Below are 11,038 nucleotides of genomic sequence, written 5' to 3' on the forward strand. Positions count from 1 at the left end.
GTTTCAAGGGTCCGCTGGGAGCATGAGACTACAGTAACTTAGAGAAGCAGTAGGCAGATGTCTTTTTAGGAGATGGCCTTTTGCGCAGTAAATCCCACATTCTGAACGAAAAGGAAGAGCACGAGAAAAAAGAGAGAAAGACAACTCCATTTGGTTTCTTAAGGCCGCTGATGTTTAATCAGAAAAACCAAGCAAAGATGCTTTTCCAGCAGATTTGCTTTTCAGGACATGATTTTTTTAAACATTGTATTCATAATAGTCTCATTACGGTTTGGGAGGTGGTTCCAGGAGACACAAATACCATTGACAGGCAAACAGATGAGCTTTTATTGTTAATTGAGGTTGGCAAAGAACGTCCTGCTGGAAAATAAATACTTGCCAGAACAGAAAGAGCCTTGATTTCTTCAAAACCGACAACAATTTTATTTTGGTGACCATACAGACTTACCCGTCTGTACACTGGCAAAGGCTTGGCAGAGGATTTGGTTTCAGTTGTAAAAATTCAATATCCTGGAAAATGCCGTTTTAAAAAGGGGATAGGTTGAGAAGCAAGTTTCTAATGCATTTAGGTACTTTCTCACCAGTACATGCCCATACCAGTTTAATTTTATCCCAGACTAGGGCTGGCAAGCACATGCCTGGAACCCTTGGGAGGCTTGGGAGGTGGGGGATGGAGAAAAAAGACATATTAATTTCTGGCCCAAACCCAGAAGGTATAGCACGAATGCTCTAGGACAGTGGTCCCCAACCTTTTTATCACCGGGGACCACTCAACGCCTTTTACTGAGGTCCGGTGGGGGGGTAGTTTACTCCTCTACTCTCAACCACTGCCCTAGCACTCTCTGATCGCTATGGTAATGTTTAAACATCCCTTCAAAATAAGATACAGACACCCCACAACAATGAACATAAGGAACATTTTATTTTCATGGAAATTTTAACTCATGACAATGACAAATCAATGGGAACCCTGAGCTTGTTTCTCTGCAACGAGATAGTCCCATCTGGGAGTGGTAGGAGACAATGACACCCAAAGTGTGTTGTAAAGGGCCGGGGGGATGAAGTAAAGGGCCGGGGGGGGGGGAGAAGGTGTCCTTCGGGGCCCACCTCCAATTAGTTGAAGGACCACATGTGGTCCGCAGCCCACAGGTTGGGGATCGCTACTCTAGGACTTTGCTGATCTCACCTAGGAATTTGGGGGTGGCACTTGGGGAAAACTGGAATTACAATGGAGCACAAGGTCACAGGATCCACCCTCCAAAGCATCCATTTTCTCCAAGGGAGCTGTCGTCTGGAGATGAGCTGTAATTCTGGGGGATCCCCGGGTCCTACCTGAAGGCTGGCACCCCGATTTCTAATGTTATAGTTCTCTTTTGGTTTTTGTTTATAAAGAAGTATTTCCTAACTGTGGAGCCCAACCTTTTAGAGAGAGGCAAACCCATCTTTATCAATAAGCCAATATACGAAGGCTTGTGGAGGACACCCATGTGAAAGCTTACATCACAAGGACAAGATGGGCAGTAGTATAATAGCTATCAATTCCATTTGCACCCTTAGAACCCCGTCTAATGATGATTAGGTAAAGGTAAAGGTGTCCCCTGTGCAAGCACCGGATCATGTGTGACCCTTGGGGTGACGCCCTCCAGCGTTTTCATGGCAGACTCAATACGGAGTGGTTTGCCAGTGCCTTCCCCAGTCATTACCATTTACCCCCCGCCAAGCTGGGTACTCATTTTACCGACCTCGGAAGGATGGAAGGCTGAGTCAACCTTGAGCCGGCTGCTGGGATTGAACTCCCAGCCTCATGGGCAGAGCTTTCAGACGGCTGCCTTACCACTCTGCGCCACAAGAGGCTCTATGATAATTAAATACATGCAAATCCTATCAGTTCTGATGAGAGCAATTTGCGTGTGTGCTCAACTTGCCCACTGGACTTAATGGGACTGCCCAGGGTTTCTGAACGGTGTCCTCATTCTATCTCTCTATCTGTTTCTCTTTGTGGGTTTTTTTTTTTTTTTTGCTGGTTGAAATTTTAAGAAGAAACTCTATTAGGAAACGGCTTCCTTTGCTTGTCTACCCACTTCACTACGTCCCATTACTATTTCATTGGTATCCTGCTCTGAATTTATCACCAGAGGAAATCAGCCCAGACCAGGGTTGCAAGTAATCCTTATTAAGATGGAGGATTTTGACGCTCAGCCGCGATGCAGAGTAAATTACTTTGTGGAGTTTGCTTGGCAAGCATTAAACTCTGGCACTATCACAGCATTATCTTGAGGTTACATAACGCAGCCATTTGCTGGAGATTTATGGAGTAAGAGGTAGAATTTTATGCCTCAATGAGCCCGAGGTTCAATTTTGACATTTCCTCCACTTGTTTAGACAAGTTCATCATAGCCAAGACTTGGGTTTACAGATAAATAAGCTGAGAGATGCCATGTTACCAAAACAGGAACATAGAGCTGTACTTTAAACCATGTTCATACCTATTAATCTGGAAATCCTTAAACAGTCTGCTTCGCATTACATCACAATTTTATTCCCTCCTCCTCCTCCTCCTCCTCCTCCTCCTCCTCCTCCATTACTACCACAACAATTGGTTCCAATTCACCCATAAACTGCATGTCGGGTTTGAACCCAAATCTCCCAAGATTTTTATTTCAATGAAGATTTTATACACCAGCATAATTAAGCATTGTAGCCTGCCATGCAGCTTTGAAAGAAGATAAGAAATGTGATCATCCATGGATGTCAGGTCATGAATGGGTGGATAGGTAAGACTGAGAAGCCACCAAAGGGAAATAACAAAATTCTTGAAGAGGCAGGAGACATCATTGTTCTCATGAATATGAGAGCAGGTAAAATATATCTGCAGTAAAAGCACCAAGACTCCTTTTCATAGAATCACAGAGTTGGAAGGGGCCTCCTGGGTCATCTAGTCCAACCCCCTGCTCTGTGCAGAACACTCATAACCCTTTGGCTCATCCACTGTAACCTGCCACCCACTTGAACCGTCACAGAATCTGCCTCTCTGTCAGATGGCTATCCAGCCTCTGTTTAAACTTTCCAGAGATGGAGAACCCACCACCTCCCCAGGAAGCCTGTCCATCCCACAATATGTTACAGTTAAAATGGATGTTCTCACCATGTTTGTTTCATTATGTTATTGTACTCCTGTTATGACTGTATTGCTATTGTTCAACTTATTTGTACTGTTTTTCTCCAGTTCCATGTAAACTACACTGAGCTTCAGGGGAGGGCGGTATATAAATATAATAAATAAATAAATTTAAGGAATCAGTTTTGACTGCCATTGGAAGGGGGGGGGAAGTCCTGTTCTATTGACAGAAATCCCATCTTTCACAGGAGAATGATTTACTGTGGGGTTCCTACATGGGTATAGTTTGGCCTTAAAAGAACATTTTTTTTCACTAAATTTTCTGATCTAAGTAAAAATCTGTTTTTTTTCCTGGGAAATTTTGAAAATGAGAAGTCAAGAGTTACTGGAAAGGACAATAATACTAGGTACCGTTGAAGGTAGCAGGAAATGAGTAAGGCCCAGCGTTAAATGGATTAATTCAACAAAGAAAGCCATGCCCCCCCTTTGCAAGACCTGAGCAAGGATATTTTGGAGGTCATTCATTCATAGGATTTCCACAGGTTGGAAGTGACTTGATGGCACTTAACACTGAAACACACACAATATTGTTTTTTTTCCCCTTATGAAATTTTGGAAATGTCTATGGAGATAGAGGAGAAAATTCCGACAATCTGATTTCCCAACAATGTGAAAAGTAAAGCAAACAACCACAAGGTTTTTTTTTTTTGCCTTGAATTTGGACCCACCAAAGACATCTTTTCCAAACTCTTCACATATTGGGAATGAAGCCTTTTTTGGTAGCATGTCTGAAAACGTTCTGTCTTCTTTGACATGTCGCTCTGTTTACAAGGGAAGCTCTTGGGAGTTGAAAAGGGCTTGGGATTAATCGGTACATACCAGAAGCAAAGCGTGAATTAGTGTTATGAAAATTTCCATTGACAAAGAAAAAAAACCCGGAGGAAGAAAAATCAATACAGTTTGATGAAACATACCATTGCTATTTCTTACTAGGATAAATGGCAAATCTGCAGCAAGGTTTTGTCATTCTATTGTGGCATATAATTCACACAAAGGCACCTGGGCCTTTACAACTTCACCTCAGGAACTGAAGCAAGGTGATTTATGCGACTGAGTATGTCTTCCTATTATCAGGAGTTATGGCAGCTATCTGCCCCCGGTGATTCAGAGAGATGTTTAAGGTCAGAGGCAACCTTTGTCACTGAGAACCGGGCTTCTGAAACATCTCTCCCACCTCTCATTTTAGAAGGCCAGGTGCGATATGAATGGAAATTTGCCAGCTTGTGGGCTGCATAGTCTACACACAGAAATCGACTTTACCTACATCTTTGGATCCTCTCTCCTAGGGTTGCAAACTGTAGTCTGGGAAATTCTTAGAGATTTGGAGGTGAAGCATAAGGAGGAGTCCCAGGTATGGGGTGTGTGTGGAAGGTCTTGTGACACAGAGTCCCTTCCCCTAAGCCTCACCCCTGTATTCACAGCCTGGGCACCCGTGTCCATTTTTGAACCCCTCTTCCAAACATAAAGAGTGCGAAAGTAGCCTTCCAATGAGGCATCATTTAGATCAGTGGTCCCCAACCTTTTAATCACTGGGGACCAGACAACGCTTGACAATTATACTGAGGCCTGGGGGGGGGGTAGTAGTCTTTTGCTGAGAGATGTTGCCGCCATCGCTGGAGCTCCTGCTCCACTTGCTTTCCCTCCAGCGCCCCTGACTTCCCACCCCCCTGCCCGCTGGGGGGTGCTGTCAGCAGTAACTGCGCAGCACCATGCCAAGGAGGATGAGGAGGAGCCGCGGTCCGGTACCGAATGATCCACAGACCGGTACCGGTCCCCAGCCCTGGGGTTGGGGACTGCTGATTTAGATAAACTTAATCAAATCATTTTCCAAGCACTGTCCTTTCCCAAAAAGGGGTGGGGGACTTGGCGAGATTCTATCATTTAAGTCATGAGAAGCGAAAACTGCGGGGAGCAATAAATTCAGCCATCACTTTACCCAAAGACAGGATGATGCTCATGGTGGCCAGAATGTTTCCTTGACCATTCATCACTAGCTGTATCCTGACAATATTCATTGAGTTCGCTACTGTAGATGAGTGATGAGATCTTTTGCACCCAACCCGCTCTATTTGATAAAATTGAGCCAAGTTGCCTTCATATAATGGGAAAATAGTTCTCCAAAGCAGGCACCATATCCGCTATCTTGATAGGAATTAATGAACACTGTGGCTTATTAACTTGAATCTGAGGATCTTTGGTGGCTTACTGTCGATAATAATGTGGGTAATGAAAATCATTAGCAATATAATTTTCTTGTTCAGCTTCCTCCAATATCTCAGGCACCTTGTCAGCAATTTTGGGCAATAGAACATCTCCTACTCTATTATTTCAGTTGATTTATGAATATTAGCTTCATCTTTTCTGATCGCTCTCTAGACTGTTTACTTGGATTCTTTGGCCTTTCCCAGTTAGGACTTTTGGGGAAGGCAGATAAAAAAGTCAACCAGCTGCTTACCTGGACCTAGCCAAGAAGTTGCTCTGTGTTTATTGATGAGCATGGTTCTTTCAGATATTCAAAAACTATGCCCGATGCTGCTCCATTTTTGAGAAAGCTGTGCTTGGAGAGGTTATGAATTACGTGAGGAACATGCTTGACAGGTACACTGTGTTTGACTCTGGCTAGAGTTGTCAGTTCCTTTCCGGCAACTGGTAGGGAATGGGGGGGGGGGAATTACCAGGAGAAAGAGAAAGGCCCAAGCCACATTGGGGGTATCACACAGGAAGTAACATTACTTTTTTGTAGTCAGATCCAAACTGTGGTTCTCCAGATATCCATGGACCACAAATCCCATGTGCCCCTGCCAGGGCATACTGGCAGGGACTCATGGGAATTGCAGTCCGCGGCCATCTGGAGAGCCATAGTTTGTCCACCTCTGGAAGAATGTCCCAAATTCTTGATTGACTCCCAACAGAACAATGATCATTCCAGCTTGCCTTCTCTTAACTGGGTCCACAGACCCGTGATTCCCCCCAACCATTTTCTTGCTTTTCCTTTCTCGCCTTTTGACTAATGGGAATACTTCACCCATATTGGGTTTTTGTGTGTGTGTCAAGCCTTTTATTATTTATACCACTAGATGGTTATTGATACCAGTAATTTTATCCTGGCCACAAACCAACGGGCCTGCCAGGCATTGCAGGAGGTCAGCAGCCCATGACTTAACTCCAGGCAAAGAAATGAGTCAATTAACTAGGACCTGTGCATTGTTTTGGAGATGGTGCTGATCAGAGGTCACTTCTACTGCCATTAGGAGGTCAGGAGGCTGATATCCAGATGCCCTTTTCAGTGACCACACTCACTTCCCCAATCACTGCCTTGATCTATGGCAACAAAGATCACACATGAAGTGTGTGGAAGCTAATAAATATTTTATTCTTTTATAACTAATGATCATCACAAAGTTTGCAAGGGATGTTCTAGCTTGGTGCTTGGAATCGGAAAGTGAACAAAAGGCCGTGAAGTTCAAGTTTCGCTCACTGAGACTCCTATATAACTTTCCAGATATGGGAAAGGATAGTATAGCCTATGGTATAGCTATAGTATAGCCTGATAACGTCAGATCTCAGAAACCAAGCAGGGTTGGTACTTGACTGGAAGACCACCAAGGGAAACTTTTCAGAGGAAAGCAATGGCAAGCCACTTCGGCTTACTCACTTGCTTTGAAAACCCTTCCGGGCTGCAATAAATCACTACGACTCGATGGTATTTCACACACATTCATGTACATATAACTTTACAAGGTTCATTTTAGATTACAGGGTAGGGAAGGGGCTTTGGAGAGCCCCTGATGCATAGAGGAAATGGTACAGAATTAGATAATTATGATTCCAGGGTGTAGACACAGTGGGCTTTTGGCTCCTTAGGCTAGAGGAGGGCTTCCAACATGGTTCCATGGCTTGTTAGGATACAGACCAATACAAACTCACTCACTCTCAGGCCTACGTTCATTGGTCCCATTGGTGGTGGAAAGTGCCATGAAATCACAACCAACTTACGATGACCTTGTAGGGTTTTCAAGACAGGAGACAAATAGAGGTGGTTTGGGATTGCCTACATTTGCATAGAAACCATGGAATTCTTCGATATTGCCTGCATTTGCATAGAAACCATGGAATTCTTCGAGCTTCCTTGATGCATAATGTGCTCTACTCAAACACCACATGGTGTTCCAATTAAACTGAATGTAATATCAGAAACATTTTCACACCATTTAAGTGAGCAGCCTGTTGCTTAAGTAGAAAAAGCACATTTCTGGTTGATTTTATGATCTTTTCGGAGATATAGGGAAGGGGCCTCCAAAGCTGTGCTGCAGAATGCCCCAAAGTGATCTCTCTGAAAAGGAGATTTTGTAACAGCTGGTTAGGAAGGCCCTCCAGATGTGTCAGTTCCATGGGGAGAGGGGATATTCTAATGCTCCTCAGGAGATTCAAGAGAAAATCCCATTATGTTTCTCTCTGTGTTTCCACAGCGGTAGACATGAATGTCTATAGCCCAAGCTACTAGCCTGGGCAGAAGGACCACTGAAATTCAGAGAGTGCAGAACACCAATGGACAACAATTCGAGGAAGGTAACCAAGTTAATCTGTATCAGCCAAATCAAACAGGATCCCAGTGGATCCTTAAAGATTAACCATATTTATTCCAGTGAAAACTTTTGTGAGTCAGAGCTCATTTCCTTAGATGCGTAAAGCATGTATGCAGAACGGGGGGAGTGGGTGGGCCATGCCCCCACCACATGCACTTGCAGGGGCAGGGATCGCCCCCGCCAGCTCCGCGGCTCCACGGAGCCCGCAGGGGTGTGCGGTGTCCCTGCAGAGACACTGTAGGCCGGGGCTGGGCGGGCTGAAAGACCCGGCGCTGGCGATTATGCACAGCACCAGCCCGCCTCAGCCCCTGCTGGCCTCTGGCATACCCAGGATGCTGCAGAAATTGCTGCGTTTGCTTAATGCGGGCCTTCCGTAGCCCTGGGCCACGATGCGCCCGCACTGACGGAGGCGGCGAGCATTAACGGGGATTTTCCCCGAAACGCTGCCACCGCCAGCGCAGGCATTATGGCCCGTGCATAATGGGCCTTTGAGTAACATGTATTTGGATGCTATCCTTCTTGATTTTGCTAAAAGCATTTCCTTGGTGGTCCCCAGGATGCACCTTTTAGGCTTGGTTCTTTTCTATCTCTCTTACTTTCTGTCAATCATGTAGGCAGAACACTGACAGTTAACTTTCTCTCTGGGGTTTTCAAATTCTCCTTGCTACCAAAGCAAATTTGCTAGTATGTTCCTGTTGCTTTGGGTTTTTTCTTCCTCCTCTGCATCTGTTTTGTTATTTGTATTTGTATTTATATACCGCCACCCTCAGATGTCTCGTGGTGGTTTACAAAATCAGTAAAAATACAGTAAAATCCCCTAAAATACCCCTTAATTCAAAAACCTAATGGTTGATTTAGTATTACATCACTTTATGTCCAGTGCAAAAACCTGAAGTTTAAATCTGCAGGGACATATGCTGGACAGAAAGCAGTATAATAAAGAATGAACCACTAAAGTGAGCAAAACACATTGGGTGGGAATCTGAAACAAAAGAAACATTCACGCAAAGAAAATGAGAATGTTGAAAAGCTGTTCAGTAGTGTAACTTTCCCAGCATAAAAGTTTCTTCTCTGTTCAACTAGCTCTAGTACCTCTCTGTATGAAGAAACAAAAAACTCATTCTGCTAAGAGGTTCTGTTATGTTCGAATTAAACCCATTCAGTTTGCATTGGCTTAAATTTGTCCATCTGACCCATCTTCCTTGCGTTTGGCTAATCCCTAAAAACAATTCAGTAATGCCCTGCCACCATATGCTGTGGTTTTGAATTCCACCAGTTAATTCTGTATTGTGTGGACCGGGTCTTCATTTGTTTTTCTGCCCGGCATCCTGTCCACTTTATTAGAAAAATAAATATCCCGACAAGCTACTGCTGTGACCACATTAAGCAGCTTAAAAACACAACAAAACCAACAGTAGGAATAAATGCATTTCTATAGATAGCTAATTTGTTTTGTGGTGGCCAAAGGCCTAGCAAATAAAATAGTGCAAATGTATGGAGATCGCATTTTGAAAGCAAACAGCATATCTGTGCACAAATAGGATTGTGATGGATGAAGCATCCACAGGAAATTTGCTACATCCAATCAATAGTCCAATGTATGTATTGGATTCATTTTGTCTGCTTTCTCTCATTCATGCCTCCTGGCCCTCCTGAACTGTTCAGTGTTTTCTGCTCTGCCTGTTCATATTTATCACAATATGTTATTTTGGCAAACTTTTACTGGCAAACATAGTCCCACATTCCACCCCCTGGGCATGCCTTAACGTTTCTTTGTGTGAGTTTCCAGTATTGTCATTCTTCAGACTTTAGCTTCCTACCCAGTTTCTAGAGGTTAAGAAGAAGAGTTGGGTTTTATAACCCATTTTTCAGTACCCTAAGGAGTCTCAACAGTGTACATCCTAAGCAGTTGCACCCTTCCAAGCCAATGGGCTAAATCTATAGGCTTAGAATGCTAGAAATAGTCTTAGGACTGTGGTGTATACTGCAGAGTAGACAGCTGATGCATCTCTAGTGTGCATACACATTGCACACAAATGAACCATGAAGTCAGGTTTGGGCAGATTTGTCCAAATGGTGCCCCAGACACTTCTGTCCCCCACCACCGTGGACACTCATTCACTTACACCTCCCTTTGAGCCACCCACCCACATCCCCCCGACCTGCTTGTGTGCCTCTGGTAGCTGCCCCACCTCAAGGTATGCTGATGCCAGTCCTTCATGCAATACACAGGCTGCCATTAAGAGGCACCAGCCACTGTAGTAGATGGATCACATTTTTACAGAACCCACAGTTACTGATTGATCGATCACATTTTTATCTCTCCAGGGAGCTCATGGTTGTACATGGCGATTTCTCCTCCTCTATTTTATCTTCACAAAAACAGTTCTTGAAAAGCCTGCAGGCACCTTTGGCATTCTGACCCGCTATGGTGGGCACAGATACAAAATAGTCACCACAAAAAGACTGCTGCACATGACCTTCCGTCACCCAATACACACCTTTGTGCTCTGATAGTACCAAAGCAAATTTCCTAGAAATCTCCACAGACAATCAAATCTCCAAGGGCCAATCAGAAACCTTTCTGTGCATGAGCCCCACCTGGCCACACTTATTTCCTAAAAGGACTGATGAGGAACCAGGAAAGGTGATGTCTGGTGCAGTGGTGCCCACCTGCACTGCATTGGAAATTCCTGCCATATTGAATGACCACTTATTTAAAGACTAGAGGCAAAGCCCGTTGCACCCAGGGAAACAATGGGCACTAGGATGTACACCTGTGATGTGGGCTTCCTGGGGGCTGGCTTCCTGAGCCTTCAGGGAGGGCTGTATATTAATAAACAAACAAACAAACAAAACAAACAAATGGCAAAAGCTCCTGCCCACCCTTGGATTCTTGAGGCCCCATTTCTAAACCTCAAGAAACATTCCTTACCCAGGGGTCACCAACCTCCAGGTAAAGCCTGGAAATGTTCTGGAATTGGAGGTCATCTGCAGACTATAGAGATCAGCTCCCCAGGGACAAATGGCTGCTTTGGAGGGGGCACTTTGCAATGGCAACTCATCTCCAGGTTCCTGGGGATGAAAGGGCAGTATCAGGTGAAGGCCTTGAACTCTATGTCCTGTCTGTAGTTCCACCAGGGCAAGTGGTTGGTCACTGTATGAGACAGGATGCTGGACTACATGGACCACTACTCTTATCCAGCAGGGCTCCTCTTATATTCCTATAGTGCTTCGCTTCTTTCCTCTTTTGCCTCTGCTTTTCCTTCCTTTT

Source organism: Paroedura picta, chromosome 3, assembly GCF_049243985.1.
Source record: "Paroedura picta isolate Pp20150507F chromosome 3, Ppicta_v3.0, whole genome shotgun sequence".
Taxonomy (NCBI): Eukaryota; Metazoa; Chordata; class Lepidosauria; order Squamata; family Gekkonidae; genus Paroedura; species Paroedura picta.